Here is a 19,436-nt window from a genome sequence, read left to right as displayed (position 1 = left end):
TCGAAGGTCACAAACAGGACAGAAAACCACAACTCGCAAAGCAACCCGGGCCATTAAAACGCTCCATCCTCCTCTCCTCTCCTCCTCCTTCACTCCCTCCCTCCCTCTGTCCTCTCTCTCTCTTTTCTATCATCTCTGTAATGTGTCCGGGCCCCGCTGGACCCTCAGTGTCACCGGCAAACATCAAACACTCTCTCTCCATCTCCCTTCTCCTCGCTTTCCTCTGTATCTCTCTCCCTTCCTCCTTTCATCATCTCTCTTCCACCTTCCATCAGTCTGCTTTTCCCTTTAAAGCAGCATCTTTTTTTTTTTTTTTTTTTTTTTTTTTTGTAAGAATCCACCCATCTTATCGGCTTAAATCACAAAGTGCGGCTGCGACAGAGTCCTAATGGAGACCCTGCAGATCTGCCCTGTTGGCCCAGATGAAGTCCTGGAGTGAGAGATCCCCTCCGCCTGCAGTAAACGACAAATCGAGAGTTAATGACTGTCGCCCGAGCAGCAGAATTATAGCCACGAATGTCGACAGCAGATACCAGTGTTTTATTATTTTGTTTTAATCTGCAAATGAAACTTTTATTGTTGCTGTGTCACCAAATGAATGTGGCAAATTTCCAGTGACGGAAAAATAAGCGGTGGCTGAATTCAGGATCCGCCTCCTTCAAAAGTCACATTTCAAGATGTCATACTTTGCGATATACTCAGCAAAATAATCAGAGACCACAACCAGTGTACCCTTTACCCCTCTCTGTATCTCAAAATCCATTTCATGTCATTTTGGACAGCTGCTTTGCGTCAAGCCTTCACATACAAATGTACTCTAAATGCAAAATGAAGAGATGTAATTGTAGCTGTATCTCATAGACTCCATTAGCCAAGGTTAAGTAGCAGAATTAAAGGTTAAGTAAAGGAGAGATTAAGAGCTTTGACATGTTGGCTACAAACATCTTTTGAGCATCAGTATTTTATTTTTTTTTTATTATTTTTTGTCATGAGGCTCTGCTGGGGCTGGGATCCCTCCATGAATCAGATGGGACGCTCAGTAGACCGTCCCAGTCGGTGATCATTGGCTCGCTGGAGCGTCAAAGACCGGACCGTCACACACTGTGTCCGTCCGAGGATTTAGGCTCATAACGATTCATTTTTCCCTTTTGGCCTTTTTGTCTTCTGGTTTTCTTTTCTGGCGCTTTTATTGTTTTGTTTTGCTTTTTATTTCATGCTTTTTTATAAATATATATTTTCTTGCAATTTTTTTTTATTTCCATATTTTCATTGTTATTTTTATTTTGTTTTACATAGCTCATGTTTATGTTGTTCTATTTTTTTTTTTTATATATTTCTGTACTTTTTAATGTATGTTTTATTGTTTTATAACTCTTGTTTTATATGTATTATAAACAAGGTGTGGAAAAAAGACCCTGCTTTCAAGACCTTCCCTGTTTGAATAAAGGTTTTGATGATGATGATGATGATGATGATGATGATGATGATGATGATAGTTCAGCCCCCCACAATGAATCAAACCTTTGCCATTCCTCAAACAAATGAATCCATATTATAATGAGTTTTCATTGGCCGTGGTTACACTTGTGTCTTTTCAACATGACGTTTGTGATCGGATGCACCAGATCGTGACTCCAGACTTGACGCTTCAACCTGGTCGGATAGTTATCAGATACTTATATTCCACTAGATATATTCCACTATATGTATTGATAAATTATCCAGATTGCGCCCACACGCGGTCCAAACCTCACTGAGACCTGAGCTCGGTGCCAGCCGGGCCTCCTCGGCGTGCGGTCCAGCTGAAACATGAACGAGATCCGATCTTGGAGCGTACAGACTCGACAGTTAATTCTCCCTGGCATGACGACAAAAGTTTGAATACAGGTTTAACTGTGGCTGTTGTTCGCTAAATTGATCACTTATTGTCATTAAAGTCACTCTCATAGTCCTTGTTTGTTGATTATTCAGCAGAGCCCGGTCATAAAATCCTCTACAGTCCAACCAGATTCCTCGTTCGGTTTCCGGTCGGGTATGGAGGAGGCAGGAAGCTGCCGTCCAGCAGAATCCCTGTCAGGAACTGTACTCCAAAATGTCCGCCGTGGGAATAAAAGCTGCCTCGTTGTCTTGTTATTTCTCTCCTGTTGACTATTTATTAGGCTCCGCTCTCATCTTCCTCGCTCTCACTCTTCCTCTCTTCCTTCACACTCCCCACATCTCTCCTGCGTGTCACCTGTCAGATTGTCAGGCGTCGTCAGGGGAGTCGAATCTGGCAATGGCCCCATCCCATCTGTTAGAGGGAGGGCGGGTGACACAGCCAGAGACAGAGACGTGTGTGTGTGTGTGTGTGTCTGCTTGTGCCAGTTTGTTGCCACGGTATATTTGAAACTCCAGACAGATGTGATTATGTCAAAGTGTAAAAAGTCAAAAGTGTCGTTGCTCAAACTGATGTGCTGTGTGTGTGTAAGGGTGACACATGGGAACAGGCGTTGTGTGTGTGTGTGTGTGTGTGTGTGTGGGGTGGGTGTATAATGTATCACCCTGTGTGTCTTGAGGGTTTCAGCATGTGTTTATTCATGTATTTATGAATGTGTGTATGTATGTATGCATGCTTGAGTGTGCAGGAATATGTATGAATGAATGGAGACGCAGAAGGCGCATACATCTCGGCACACCCACACATATGGGGCACACACATCACACACAGGGGAATATCTGTGAGTGAATGTGTGTGTGTGAGTGTGTGTCTGTGTGTACGAGAGAGAGAGAGAGAGAGAGACAGAAAAACAGAGAGAGAGAGAGAGAGAGAGAGAGAGGGTGCAGGTGGGCTGAAGTGATGGAAAAGCTGGAAAAGCCACTTTACTCTTGCTTTTGTGACTTCAAGAGCCTCTCATGCTTCTGCTCGCTCTTTCTCTCTCTCTCTCTCTCTCACACACACACACACACACACACACACACACACACACAAGGGCTTTTACGCTAATCAAACACCAGCAAGGACTGACACCCCATTAATCCTTTCCTGGTGGCTCTGCAGCACAGTGCTGCCACCCTCTGGCGCCTTTATGCTACTGCAACTTCATTTTCATTGTCTATGAGTTTTTTTTTTTTTAAAAAAACCTTATCAGGTCAAGAAACCCTTAAACGGATGCATATTAGATCCCAAACCCCTTATCGGATGAGACTTTGCCATAAGGAAATCCACTTGAGGAGATGTTAATGTTGATTTAGATTAGATTGAGTGTAGAAACGCAAACAGTCGACGCTGCAAAGCCTCACTCTCAGACATTTTTTTTTTCATTGCAGGAACATCTATCAAGGGAAATAATGAAATTGAAATATTCCTTTTGCTGGGAGAGATCGTTTGCTGCTGCTGCTGCTGCTGATTTTTGCAGGACAATAACACACTCACATTTGGCTCAAAAGAGGAGAGCAAGCGTCTCTCCAGAGGAAAAAAATGCACCCAGTTCCAATACCTAAGCTGATTTTTTTTTTATTATTTTTTTTTACTTTCTTGGAAATGTAAGTTTTTTTCCCCTCTTTTGCGGGGTATTAATAATGTATTACCGTACGTTTTGGACCAGTAAGAATGTTATTTCTTAAAGTGTGAGTCTCTGCTGAAAGTGTGCCGTACTGTTAAGAAAAGCTGCTGCCTGAGGCTTGGGATGGGCCTGCTGCTTTAATGTTATTCCATAAAACATGCCTGGAAAGAAATTGCCTTTTTTTCCTTCTCTCTCTCTCTCTCTCACTCTCTCTCTCTCTCTTTCAGTCCCCGAAATGTTGACTTTTATGCTGATAAAATATTTCAGAAACACCCTCTACTATCACACGGCTCAGTTGAGTTTTTGAGTTTATGGATTTGTGATTATTTTGCAGCTCGATAACAGTGCTCCATGTGGTATTCGAACAATATTTCAACACAAATGTTGCCTCTCATGAGTGTTTTTTTTAGCTGCATGACGACTCTGGCAGAAAGTGTGCCGCCCTGATAAGAGAAAGCACCTACCTGAGGCTTGCAAGGGGCCCCCGCTTTCAACTGCATTCCACGAGATGTACATTCATGAAAAGCAACACGCAACAAACTTTTCTTCAATCCCCAAGTCATCCATTTTTCAGAGATGCAATGTGCATGCAGGGCACTAATATATTACACTATAACTGGGCAGGTATCAGCAGAATGAGCTATCTGGCAAAAAGTCTGCTGTTTGAAAAGCCCCAGCCTGAGGGATGGGTCTGTTTTTAACTTTATTCCTTAAAACATGAACCGTGAGCCCGTGTGGTTAGCCCACGGTGCACAAAGGAGCAGCAGCAACGCTCACAGAGAGGCGCCCTGGTGAAACAAGAATTTGCCTCGGAGAAAAGCCGGGTTTCGCAGCCGAGGGAGAGTCCTAGGAAAGAATTAATAATAGAAGGCTGGGGGAGCTGGTGAGATCGACTGTTTTGTTTTGCTTTTCTCAAATCCATGCACAGATTCACTGCTGCACCATGATCAGCTGTGCAAAAGGTAATAAGGCACATTCGCTCTCTTTTGGAAAAACGACCCTAAGCAAGGCCAGGGGAAGGCTTCGTGCTCCTCCTCGATGGGAAAAGGCGTGGCTCTCTTCCCCGCCGAGCCCCCACGCGTGCTAAAAACGTACATCCTCTTGGTTCTGTGAGGAGCTTTTGATAAAATGTCATCAAATGTCACCAAATGGCATATGCATCATTTGCTTTGATCCCATACCGATGTCATGTGTTACATCCATGAAAGTTCCGGTGGGGAGGCTGAGAGATGAAAAGGGGGGAGTGTTTTTTTTTTTTTTTTTTTTTTTTTTTTACACGAGTCCGCTGGTGGCGCCTTGTTTGGGGAAAGACCCTGACCCTGTGGTGCTTCGTCATCCTGGGATATTCCTCAGGACGCACCGGCACGTCAGTCAACTAATCTCGATCCAGTTTTCCTAAATATTCTGGACACACTCTGTTAACCCAGGTTTATCTGAAGAGCAATAACAGTCAAAGTCATGATGAGATTCAAGATTCAAGATTCAAGATTCAAGATTTATTCGTCACATGCATGAATGTACAGGTACAGCAGCAGTGAAATGTAATTGCAACAACTCCAGCACTATGCAAGTAAAAAATAAAAATAAAAAATAAAAAAAATAATAATAATAACAATAATAAAATAAAATAAAATAAAATAAAAATAAAATAGAAATAATATATGACATTCCTATATACAATGGACAACCTGTATACAAAATACAACAATATACAAAATGATGATTTTTAATATTTTTTAATATTTGCAGCACATAACACGAGACAACCAGTTTTGGCTGTTGGTATCTTAAATCTGATTGGACACACTTCGAAAAGTCGCCGGTAAATATATTGAAATTTAGCGCAATGTGCGGACGTGACACCGGAGGTAACAGCGGCACAGGCGTTTCAGTGGGGTTTCACTGCTGCTCATGTGTGGCAGCTGAAAAGACATGGATGTTCACTGACATTGCCACAATATCCGTTTTTTTTTCTCCAGAATTTACATGACCTGAAATAGCGACAGGCTCTTGTTAGGTTGACGGATAACTTTGGACTTTTCCATAACGATGTGAACTGCGCGGCTGGCCTCATTATAACATGTGGAGCCCGATAGATCTGACATCACATGAAGGCAAGGTGAGGGTATAAGAAGAATTCTCCTGCATGTCTCTTGTTGCTTTGAATGACAAAAAAAAAAAAAAAAAAAAAAAAAAACAGAGGAAGCTCACTTTCAAAATACCTCAGTCTGAACACACTTTAATTTTTTGCCTTCATGTCCATCCGGTTGAGGTTGTGTGTCAGGGTCGGCTAAATGTTGCTTTACATCATGTGAGCTGCTGTTTGCTGTCTGAGGGGAGAAAAGCCAAAAACTGGACCACATTTTTTTCTCAGCTCATTTTTAAATGTGTTGTAGTAAAAAAACAATATTCAGTCTATATCGTTGTTTGTCTGCCAGACACATTTTGTTCGCACTTTCTGATGCTGACAAATAGAACATCCAGCTGAATTACTTACTTGCTGCATGCTTGTGCATAATTTGCTCAAATATACATCCAATAAAAACGTTGTGGTATCTCGGCACATATTGGTCAAGGTGACTGACCGGCCAAACTCCAGAAAAGTTGGATTAAAGACAGATTTTTAAGCCCTGAAACAACTAAAAGTTGGTCAGTTTGAGGCTGCCTGCTGAACGAATGCTGTTAAGGCTCCGACATGGGTAAAGTTTTTCCAGTTGCGCTGGGAGGCAGAGAGACCAGAGGCCTCTGAATCAGTGGTGGGTTACATCTAATGGGATTACTGTTATCAAACTGGATTACAGATACTTTTGAAAAAGGGTCTGCTGGTCGGATTGCTCTGAAAAATACGGGACAGAAGAAAAGCTCTTCGCCTGTGTGATAATACAGCCGCATCATTCTGATCATCGTTCATTTGAAATAATGGCTGGTTAAAACTGTAGATGATAGTAACACCATTCACATGACAGGCTGTGTCAGAAAAAAGACCGGTTCACGCCCAAAAGTGACAGTGCCCTTGAGCAAGGGGCCTGAGGGGAGAATCCTCTTCCACTGCATGGCACCACCAGTTTGTCACGTTCAGTCCTCTGCAGACAGTTTATGATCAACCCACTTCCCTTCAAACACCTTCACCGAGCTTCACCTCTGCTATGTGATTTCCTACATATCCCAGAATGCCATTCACCAACCCCCGGAGAACATGAACTTGAGCCTTTTTGAGGTGCAGCAGCAGAGAGGACTGATAGGTTTGGCTCTTTTCCAGTTCCATCAAATTCCCAGTTGCAGCAAAATGGCTTGTTTTCCTGATTTCCCGACACTCCCCCAAGCTGCTGGCTTGGGTACCCGTTTGGTTTATCATGTTTGGTTTTGTCAGAAAGGTTGGAAAAATAATAGCCAATGAATTAGGTACCATTAGGTACCACCAGCACACATTTATTTTTTAACTTCCACTCTGCTGGTTGTTTTCTGGCCTCAACTTTTTAACTGGAAAGAAAGGATATGAGTGCGCACATGGGATGGTGGCTCCTGCTTTCCTGCTGTTTAATAAGGGTACATCACTATTATCACCTCTGGCTTGAGTGGATTTTGTACCTGACATGGACAATATGCACCTGTAGGTGTCACTTGGCAGGGTTCAGCCCCTAATTATATTCATCACTGGCCCATAAAATTTGTAGCACTTTCTAAACTCTGGTGAGTCAATGGTTAACTGAGGAAAATTTCCCCAATCCTTCTTCTTCTTCTTCTTCTTCTTCTTCTTCTTCATTACTTTTATTTTGAAAATACATGGAGGGTAGCACTCATTTTTAATGATGCCGAGATGACAGAGAACACGGACAATACAAACAGATTAAGACAGCTTAAGAACGTTTAATTACAGGCACAACAAAACCCATAGCATCAGTTAAAACAGTTACATGCTGTGTTTGAAATGCTGAGGTGTTTGATCGTGGATTTAAATTGACCATATGGTGGCAGATAGTTTATTATTAAAGTCTGTTGGAGATTGTTCCAGGAGGAAGGGACATTAAAACAGAAAGATGTTTTTCCTAAATTACTATTTACTCTTGGGGCTTTACGCATGAGTGAGTCACTAGAACAAGTTTTTTTTTTTATGGTTTCCAGAGTTCAGGATTGAATTTGTGACTTTGTTTACAGTTTGTTTTCCTATGAAATGGGCGTCTGCATGTTCAGAATGGTGCTCCTTTTCCCCTCTCTTTCCACGCACAGTTTTATGAAAACTGAGCAACCCAGGGGTCCAAATGCTTCCACTGTCAGTCACATGTGGTGATGAGCTACAGACCCAGAACGACCATTAAGGCTCATAAGACCATCTTTCCCTTCCCTGAACCAACTTTTCTCAAACTCCCCATCGGCTCCTTCACTTTCACAGCGGTGCAAAGTAAACCTTGCGTTGTGATGACGTAGGTGTGTGCTATTTTAAGCAGATCTGAGGTGATCGAGGGTGGCAGGTCCCATAAGGCATGAGTGCAGTGTCTTGCCCTGCCCTAATTGTGCATATTGACCTGGGAGATGCGATGCGATGCTCTTGTGACTTTCATTCCCTCTCCTGTGTGATTCAAAATAAAGCCCAAAGCCCACACTGGGTCTCTGGCTAATAAACGTACAGGGCAACGTTTGGAGAAAAAGGAATGTTTTCTTCTTCTTTGCTGTTGTCTGTGACTCCTAGCTTCTCATGTGGGTAGCAGGGTCGCAGTGTGGGGCTCCAGTGTCTCTTTCTTGGTTTGATGCAGTCTTTCGCCAAATGGTCAGGGGCCCCCAGTTCCAGCGACTTACTTGAGGGCCCACACTGAAGGGGCCTCTGCTCGGAGCTCGATCTCTGCCCTGAGCGCGCCCTCGGCCTCGGCCTCTGCTCGCGCCCTGCAGAGCCACATGCCTTCGTGCCTTCGGGCTCTATTTTAACGATCTAAGCGCATAGTCCGAACAGCCTGGCTCAAGGGCTTTTTAGGCGTGTCCAACTCTACTTTTGGTATTTTAACAATGGAAAACAGGGCCGCTGGTCGTGCACGAAGTGAAAGTGCACGAGCAGATCAGCGGAGTGGATGCACGTTGTTCACCGTTGTTCATGCCCGTGTAGGCGACCGTCACTGTCTTGATAATGACCTTAAAATACCAGAAAAAACTGCAGTGCTGACTTCAGAGCTGCTTTTTGTTGCTCGGCCACTTTCAACTACCTCAAGACAGCAAGTCGCCAAACAACGCACCTGACCACAGCTCATTTTAAGAGCAACACACTCATGGGTGCACAGATGGACACAAGTGCATTTGCTATTTACACAACATGGGCGCTAGACGGGACAATGACAGCTGGGCTGGTTGGAAAGGAGCGTCACTTGCGTCTGGCTCGGTGCGGCTGTGCACCAGGTGGAGGACAGGGCCCTTCGTCTCTCAAGTCTTATATTCTTCTCAGTGTGGACGGTGTGATCTTGGATCTTGATCTGCTTGTGTACCTGGTTGCTGATTTGTCCATTCTTGCCTTCCAGGACTCGGTTTTCGAGCTGTTGTAGATCCATTCTGGGGTTGGAGCGGGCGCCGGGCTCGGTGCACGCTCGGTAGCTCATCTCGAACCGCTTGATATGGACTGGCAGGTTGCTGTTGATCTGCTGGGTCTCTGACGGGCGACTGTGACAGGAAGGAGATCCAGGTCCTTCTGTGAAAGCCGAGGACATTGATTAATTGTCCCCTCCTTTCCCTTTGTGTCCCTTTTCATTTTTCTTCTGTCTGTCTCCTCTCTCTCCTCTTTCCACATCATAAAAGCTCTCCAGTCTGCGTTGCTTTTACCTCGGTCCTCTTCATACCTCTCCAACTTACCCTGCAGTTTTTGTGACTGACTGGTAATAAAACAACAACTTTCACAAAAAAAAAACAACCACAAAAAAAAACCCAACAGATTTCTATACCCACACTGAAAGTTGTTTACAGGAGTCATCATGTTTTTCACACATAATTTTTGCACATCCTGTCGGGCAAGACTTCCTTTCTCCTCGATTTTGATTTTCCCAGTCACTGTCTTACAACGCCCTAACCCTGACATTCAGTTGACATTATTCATTATTTCCTTTGTCAATGGGTCATTGCCCTTAATTGAATATCATTACCTTCAGAAGTCTTTCCGTGGTCTTCAATACTGCGTCCTCATTTAAGCAGGGAGCCGTATCGCACAGTCGCTTCTCTACGATCTCATCTCATGCCGGGAATCGATCACACACCGGCCTCAGAGGAGGTCGACTTCCCGGGTCTCAGCCGATTTTGCAGCACCTTCGCCGGCTGGTCAGATTCAACCTGTGCAGAAAGCAGATCAAGGGCAAAAACATCTCGCAGTATCGTCACGACACAGAGCATGGCAGAGAAAAAATCACCCCAAACGGTGGACAGAAGATTTCTTTTATACTCTGGTGCTGCGTCTCCTTCTTATCTGCCATCTCCTGGTCTGTTCCAGCAGGCCGAGGCTGTTTGCTGAGTCTTCTTGCATTCTGTGTACACACCGGCTGCACTCAGTAGTTTTCCACTTCTCCTTTCCCACAGATCTCCTGCCCTGGGTTTTTCCAAGCTGACAGTTAACAATAACCCTTATTCTGTTGCGTATAGAGAAAACATTTTGTCTAATTTTTTTTCTTGGCTCCTATTTAAGTAATAAAAGACATGATAAAGGTTAAACAGTAAAAGATGAAGCATAAACCAACAAGATTATTTACCATGACGTTAAGGGAAAGGGCCATCTTTGCTCACTTTGTCCTGCACGCTCTCTGAACCTTGTTACGATAAAAAGGCGGTTAGGAGGGTTAGATCCGAGAGAAGACACTGAAGAATTACATGCTAACATGTGTATGTTTGATTAAAAGTGTGGGGACAAATACAGAAATCAAAGTCTAGTGGAGCGAGACATTTTGTGAGGAGACAAAGCTGCCCTCAAAACCTGCCTCAGACACGATGTCGCCGGCTTCCAAGGGTCATATCGTCAAAAGTAGACATCAAATTGTTTCAACGCTGGCATCATTTCATTCAGAAGAGAATGATGAATAATTTAAGTTGATATGTATGTTAGAAAATAAACCAAAATGTGGGCACGAAATAGAAAAAAATGGGCCACTTAAAGCAAATCTCTGCTGGAAAAGCGCCTGATTTTGACATGACGGAGCTGCTGTTTTGAAGCTTGACGCAGGAAAAGCAGAGGTACAACTGCTTCGACTCTGGTATCACTAGATTCAGCAGAAGATGCACATCCTGTGTGTATTTGTTAAAAACGAACACAGACATAGCATGCATACAGAACAAGACGTTCCTGTGGGTTTATATTTGTCTCACACTGGGTAGATTCAGAAGAAGACGCTGATCATTTCGGTGTTCGACATGCCTGTGTTTACTTTGCACGTGTGCTCTCGCCATTTCAGATTTATAGTTTTTGGTAATTCGTTTGTCTTGGATTGAGTAGAGGATTGAAGGATTGAACTTAATTGACCCCATTCAGTTTCTTTGAGTCAAGCTCTTGACAGTGGGCTGGGCAGAGTGAGGTGAATATGAACACAGGACGTCCCGTACTCCACCCGGAGGAGACAACTCTTACAATAAACTCTTAAACTCTTGCAATACATACTGCACACCTTGCACATTTGGACAGTATTTAACCATTGACCACTTATTTATTTATTAGTAGTACTTACTGCAGGCCTTTTAAAGTGTGTAGTACTTACTGCTGGCCTTTTTAAATGTCTTTTTCTGATGTCTTTTATTTTGTATTTTGAATTTGTGGATACTGCTGGAAGATGTGAATTTCCCTCTGGATGAATAAAGTCTCTATCTATCTATCTATCTATCTATCTATCCGTAACAGGCTCAGCAGGGGGCCAGACTCCAGTACATTTATCGGACAGAGCCCTTCACCACAACAGCCAGCCACATGTTTAAAATGCTCCGCAGTGCTCATCAATGATTTGACTTGGAAAGGCAGCAGCAAGAGAAACGTGCCGATAAAAAAAAAAAAAAAAAAAAAAAAAAAAAAAAACATCCAAGTTTTAAACGCCAGCTCACAATCACGGGCTGTGACAGGGATGATTATGTGGAAGCCCCATGGATTTTTTCCCCCCTCCCACACGGAAAATACGTTGAACCCAGAATTCAATATTTGGCCAAAGGATTGCCACCGGCGCCGCTGCATCTGACGTCTGAGGCTCTGCAACAGCAAAGCGGCCGTACTGGGAAGCTTCCAGGTGAACAAATGTGAATGAAAGCAGCTATAAAAGGGCATGCATGCCCAGCAGAACTTGGCTGGATATTGAAGATGTAACCAAAAAAGAAAATATTACAAGCACAATCAGCGGTGTGGAATCAGATTGTGTTTGGAAGGCAACCAGGAAACCTGAGAGCAATTAAAGGCTGGGAGGAAACAGTGCGCTGGTTTTTGGTTTTGGCAGGAGGGAGTAGGGCGCGCCGCACTTGACCACATAATCACCGGCTGATTAATATCAAATATGAGCAGGTCAACAGCGTGTTAATGGGAGATGATCGCTTTGTTTATAGGAGAAGAGTCAGGGAGTGTGTGTGTGTGTGTGGGAGAGACTGTATATTTGCATTAGTTTGTCGCTAGAGGACAAGCGCACTTCTGCTTGTATGAGTAATTGTGTGCTGTGTGTGTGTGTGTGTGTGTCACTTTCCTGTGTGTGACTGTGTGACTCTCTGAACCAAATGATTGAGATAATCGTCCTCCCTGCTCGCTGCGTGCATACAAATTGGGCTGCGACGTCTCGTTTTGAGGCGTGTGCTCGCGCTGCAAAAACAAAAATCAGAGGTTTACTTTACACGATTGATTGTCATGTAATTAAGACTTCATCATCTGTCTGTTTTTTGTTTTTTTTTTGTTTTTTTTCCTCCCGTGTTCTCCAAATCTGCTCTCAAAGCCCTCCATGAACAGCTCTTTGGCTCCGTGGCACACGCAGATGACATTTGTGAAAGGGGAGTAAGCGTGTTATGTATCTTGGAAGGATGGGTTTTCAATTACCTTGTGTAAATCGGAGCGTCTGCCCTGGTGCTGGGACGGTTTTGGGTTCCGGCCCAGGCCGAGTCACGCCAAAAACTTGGAAAATGTGTGTGTGGATGCTTGTTTACTCTCTCGGTTTTAAAAGAGACGGATGGTGGGTTGGGGGGAGGGGGGGCGGTGGTGGCGGTGGCGGTGGGGGGTAAACTCCTCCCACGAGCTGACATCCTGTCACTTGCAGCGGGTACTTTGCCTAAATTGGCCAAAACTGTCACCATCTTCTAGTTTGAGAACTCTGGCTGCTCAAGATGGTGATTCATGGGGAAAAAAAAAAAAAAAAAAAAGATTTTCTCTGCAGCTGATCCACATGATCCAGCTGATCTTTCATCTTTCAAGGAAAAAATACACCGTTAAAATGTGCACCACTGCATCGTCTTCATCATCTTCGAACATATTTGATGAATAAATTAAGGGTAAAGTCAGTGATTTTTTTTTTTTTTTTTTTTGCTGGCAGACTCTGTCACTTGACTCTCATTTTAAAATGCACCGAGTCTGCAGTTCTGCTCGTGGCTGCGGGTTCGATCCCTCGAACAAAGCGGTACGTGTCCATCAGCAGCTGATGTGTCCTTGGACGAGGCGCTCGGCTCAGCCCACTCACTGAGAGCTGCTCCCAAGAAACATGTCAGCAAACTGAGAGCCACCGACGGCTCTGCGGGACAGCAGCGACCCGCCCACGTCTCCAGGATGAGCCCTCGCACTGAAACAAGTCAGGCTACTTTTGAAAAACCTGCAGTTTTAGGTAACTTACATCCTGGGCTGGCAATTTATGCAAATTTGCAGAGCATTGTTATTGTTCTAAGCAAAGTATAACAGCATAGAAAGTGAATGGCTTGAATCAGCGTGGACCTCTGGGCCTGTGCTTCAGGGCTTTGTCCGGGTGGTTCCTGTTGCCAAGGCAACAGCTGTAATGGGGTAACTCACCTAGTAAGGCACGTCCCACTTGTCAAGGCTGAGTCCTGACCACAGCGTCCTGGGTTCGACTCGCAGCCCGGGCCCTTTGCTGCAGGTCGTCCTGTCTCTCTCTGTCCTGGGCCTCTCCTGTGACTACCAAATAAAGCAGAAATGCCTAAAAATAATGAAAAAAAAAAAAAAAAAAAAAAAAAAAAATACTGTTTATTGGGGCCTAATTCATAGCTCTGTCTGAGGCTCATGTTAATATTATCTATTTAGATGTGAGTTAAGTCAATAATGAAAAATGTTCTGGCGAAGCTCCTCCCAAAATCAATGTTTTCGTTTAAAATTTTAATCAAACTCACCTCCTGATTCACATTTCAGGTGCAGGACATAACCTGGAGATTCAGCTGTACTTATTAAAATCCTCTCCTCTGCAATAAAAAAAAAAAAAAATGCATTGTCACTAATACGAGTGTGTACATCACATACAGGTCCAGAGTCCTTTTTTCCGCAGACACAGCTGAGTAGCTACAGGAATATTACAGAAATATTGCAGGCGGCAGTGTGAAAGTGTCTCCTGAAACAATAAATAAATGAATAATCCAGTTTCTATGATGATCACATAATAGTGAGTCCTCCAGTAAAGCGCTTTGGGGTGCCTTCAGGTGAAATGTGCCGTACAAATAAACCGGCCTTGCCTTGCTTTGCCTGCATCAAATGAAAACAAATGCAGCAGTTTTTTTTTTTTTTTTTTTACTTGTTTGCAAGTTTGCTGGTAAGTCTGCCGCCACCCGTTTAGGCCGGGCCGATAACGTCAGAGAAAGAAAGAACTTTCCACGAAGAAGGTCTGATCAACACCACGCAAAACCTAGAACAAACAATCTGATGAGGTGAAACGATACAACCTCGATGAGCTGAAGGCAACACGCACATCACATGCTTCATCTCCTGTTTGGTGCAGGGAGTTAAAATCCCCGAAGAGCCATTTCCAGATGAAGAAGTCGATTCCCGCACATGCTTTTTTTTCACCGCTGCACTGATTTATTTCAGGAAGGTTAGTCGGCGTTTTGGTCGCGAGAACAAGGAAGAAATGACATGACCGTGCCTGGAAAATGTGGAATTTGAAATAAATCATCTAACAGCGAGTGAAAAGATTCAACAAACAATTTGAATGATAGAGAATTGCCAGTAAAAAAAAAGCAATCTTAATGGAAATCCCGTGTTCTTGCTGCCTCATCACCACATGTAGAGAAACAGTCAAACCTGGGCAGGGAATCACACCCCCAACCCTGGAGGACTTGGTTCCTCACTCAGCACGTTCACTGCACAGGACACCTTGATGAATCGTCCCGTGTGCTCCTCTGCCATAATCCCCGGCGTGCTGTCATGACACGCTGTCAGCAAACAATCAGCCAACCTCATTACGGCTGTGTATCGACATCAGTGTAAATCTGGGCCCAGAGCATTAGCATGCTGCGCAGTATTGATAGCCATGTAAATCAACAGTGCTGGTAAATACAGCAGGTGGGACAAAGTCGCCGCTCACTTCCCTCCCTGCGTCGCCGGGTAAATACGAGAGGGGGGGAGGAGAGAGAGAAGACACCCGTCCACACAGAGAGAAAGACCCAGTCCCCCATACATTTCAGATTTTTTTTGTGTGTTTTACATTGCAGGTCGAGAAAAAAGTGAACTGTTTTCCTCTTCCTGTCTTTTTTTTTCGTCATAAATTCAACAAACCTTTGTTTTAAGCAGCTAAATTCCCAAGAGGACACAGCTCAAGATGCAATACACTCCATTTTTCAATATGATTCCTGAATCCCAGTACTGGGCGTCGGGTTCTGTCACTTGGTCCACTCTCTATTCATATACACTGTTTATATTATATATATACTGTTTATATTTATATAGGCTGTTTATATATTTCTTTATATTTATTATATATTTATACTTTTTTTTATACTTTATATTTATATAGGCTATTTATATTTATTATATACATATACTGTTTATGTTTATATTTATATTTATATAGGCTGTTTATATTATCCATATATACTGTTTATAGTGATACATACTGTTTATACTTATACATATACATAGTGTTTATATTCATATAGACTGTTTATACTTATATATCTTATTTTTTATATTTACACATCTTTTTTTTTTTTTTTACCTTGCTTTATTTATTTATTTAGGCTTATACCGGGACCTGAGTCCTAATTTCGTACCACTAACATGTAAATGTGAGCTGGTATGACAATAAAGTTCCTTGAATCCCTTGAATCCTTGATTTAACTTTATGTGACAATCACCTCGTTCCTGTGATGGTGAAATGGGCAAAAGTCTCCAAAATGGGGAGGTGGCTCTGTCCAGGTGAGTCAGAGGGCTGAAGGTAAAGTGTAAATTCGGCGTCTTTGGTTTGAAACTGGCCTTTGCCGTTCTGTCAGACCACCTCTCTCCCAAATTTACTGCCTGTGCATTTAGCATAACCCGTCTAATGAAGCAGAAACGCCATAAACATCACATTTCCACATGAATGCTTTATTCATTTATTTATTTATTTTAAATCCGCTCATTTCTGGTGCAGCACACCAGCATCTCGGAGATTAATATGTAACTCAATTAAATGTCCCATATGGCACTGAGCAAGGCTGAAATTTAAAATATGTGCCAACGACGTTTCTTTTGAGCAGCGAGATCGCTTCCCATTTCATTTTCCCCAGAGATAAGACAGCCCTCGACCATTACTTTTTTCTAGGTTATGTTCTCTCAGTATATACAAAATAGCTTGTGATGCTTATTGAAATTTCCACTTTGGCACCGATACAGTCAATGTGCCCTTAATAATTCCAGGTGAATCTGCACCGGGCTGCTGGAAATGAAGAGGCATTTTAAAAATCACTTTATTGATATTTGGCATGGTATTATAAAAAAATAGTCCACATTCAGGGCTACATCATACTCTTATTGGTGTAAAAAAAAATGGATTGGATGAGTGAAACTGATGTAAGCCCAGGTGTAAAATTGCGTTCCCGGGGTCTAATAGCTGCTCCTCGGCGCAGTTTGACATCTCGGAGAAGTTGGCAGAATTTCATGCGAAGGAGCTGCAGACATTTTTCCGCACAGATCGGAAAATAGACGGAGGCAAGCGTTTCATCATTTTTACGGAGGATGAAAACATTCATGTGGCCTTAAACGCTCACTGCTGACCAACAAAAGCTCTTGAGCACAGGCGAAGCTTATGTTCCAGCTCTGAATCGCCCTCATAGAACGGAAAATACTGCAGTTTGAATGTAATTAGGTCTCGACTGTGAACCCCTGTTGGCTCCTCAGGTGAACAGTGTGAAGCAGGCCGCCGTCGAGACTCTTATCTCGGTGTTTGGATCTGAAAAGGGCACCGGGGACAAAAGGGCGGCAGTCGAACAGGTTGACAAGTTTGTGCAGAAAACCGTGCGGGACGTCCAGCATGTACACATTCAAATGGCAGATGTCTTCTTTGGAAATGAAAGTCGTCATTAGAATGAAGGGACTTTGGTTCTGTACGGCCTCCGCTGGGCTCAGGGCCCAGGACAGCTGTGCTCATTACTCCACACATCCACACACACACACACACACACACACATACACACACACACACACACACACACACACACACACACGCACACACTGGGGGACTCCCCTCTGAGGCATTTTCCCCTTATCACAAATGGAGAGAATAACTCTGCCTGCACACTATAACTCTGCTGCCGGGCACAACACCGTGTATCTCCGAGAGCATTGACTTTTCGGGGATTAAAGGGGTAATAAGTAACACTTTTTACCGCCTCATAGCCCAAAATGACCGCGGTACATCTGCAGTTTTGACAGGATCATTGATTGGCACAGATACGATTACCTCACCCGGGATGCCCAGATTTCTGGCTTTCAAAAATCACTTTTGTGGCTCAAACTGTTTTGGAGCAGCACCCGGTGGAGTTTCAAAATTCTCCAAAAATCCTCACTCTCAAGCCAAGAAAAAAAAAAAAAAATCCCAGATACATCACTTCTCCATGAGATGTTTCTGTTGATTCTCTAATTAGCTCGCTTATGCACATCTATAATGAGGAGTGTTTTATGTATCAGTTACAGGCTGTGGAAGGTAGAGGGCGCTGCACCAGAAACACAGCAGGCAAGATCGATCGGTGTCGTTGCAGTTCCCACAATCAGCAGTAGAGGTCAGTAAAGGACATAGCAGTGTTAGGCTGACTGTATTTCAACCCATTCGACCCGACCGCCGTCTTTAGCTGGAGACTCTGTTTTGTGAAGCGAATAATGGAAACAAAATCAATTTGTCCGTGACCTGTGAACATTTTTAAATCAGTCCATTTCTGTCCAAATCCGACCCGAATCCCCCCTTTTCCACTTTTTTTTCAGCTGAACACAAAGTAGAAACAAGAAGAAAACACTTTGTTTATCCATCGCAGAAACACTTTCAAGTACAACTACAGCAAGCAGGCGGTAATTGTGGCAATAGCCCTGGATCGGGGTAAACACTGCGTTCGGCTGGATACCCTCCAGCGTCCGCTCCACAACTTTACAAGAGCAGTTTGGCCGAGTTCTCAGCTCTAATTCTCAGAGATGTTTAAAAAATCCTACACATTCACATACAGTATATAGCAGGGGTTCTCCACCTTCTCCATCCCAAGGTGCACCTCTTCATCACTATAACCAGTCAGGGAAAAAAAAAAAAAAAAGATTCTCACAAACTCTTTGGGCAAATCGATTCGTTTATTGAAGCAAATGTTATTACTAAAAGTGCTGACACTAAGACCAGCTATTTTTATGTACTGAAGTGCTAAATAAGTAAAATATATATAAAAAAGGTCTATATCCACAACAACAGGCCAAGTTATGGGTGATGATTTTAAAAGTTACAATACACTACCTTGCCTCTTTGAATAGCATCCAGATAAAAAAAAAAAAAAAAAAAAAAAAAAAAAATATATATATATATATATATATATATATATATATATGATACAAATAAATCAAAACAAACAATGTGGGGAAGTAACTCTCAGGGACTGACAGCAATCGAAGCCACACATCCATCATCATCATCATCATCATCATCATCATCATCATCAGGATGAAGCAGTGAACATAAAATCATTGAAAACATGGCCATGAGTGATCACAGACGGTGAGATTGACGCTGTTTAGCCAAACTGAAGTTAAAAATATCATTTTTTCACAGAATGTGGAACGATGTGATCACAATAATACGGGTCGAGTCGCAGATCTTATGGGTTGGGTACAGAATTGCAGAATTTATTAAGAAATAGGGAAAAATAGTGAAAATAGAGAACAGGGAACATTGCAGGGAAGGTGTCGGGTGCAGTACTGAGCTCTGCTGGTTCAGGTTGGACGCTGGTTTGTAAAACTGGACCCGTGTGCGATGCCAGAGCGTCTATCCATGTCGTTCCACAGCCTTCAGCAAACTCCAGTATGTACAAATCAGGGAAATGTTGCTGAACATGTTCTGTATCACCTCAGAGATATATATATATTTTTTTGAAACTGGTTTTGAGGAAATGGTTCATTAAGGGTCAGGAGGCGTAGCATCGACTCAAAGCCGCAGGTGACCACGTAATCCGTCCAAGCAGAAAACCTGCAAATCAACCAGCTGGGAGTTACGAGCTCGTCGCCCGGCTGCCAAAACGCCACAGAGCTCTCGGAGGCTCAGCTCCCATCGACATATTGTGGAGCGAGTTTATTATTCCATGCACAGAGCGGAGAGGGAGATCCTTCAGGGGCTGGAGGGCTGTTATGTATAGGATTCCTTTACTTCTTTCACATCAGCACTTTCCTTTTTCTTTCCATTTAGTCTTCCCCAACTTAAATGGGATGCAGGGATGTGTTTTATTTGGTTTACTGCCCCCCTTCTCCGCACCCCTCCCGCCTCATTC

This window comes from Myripristis murdjan, chromosome 11 (assembly GCF_902150065.1).
Source record: "Myripristis murdjan chromosome 11, fMyrMur1.1, whole genome shotgun sequence".
NCBI lineage: Eukaryota > Metazoa > Chordata > Actinopteri > Holocentriformes > Holocentridae > Myripristis > Myripristis murdjan.
The sequence above is the reverse complement of the archived record's forward strand: the minus strand, read 5'-3'. Positions refer to the sequence as shown.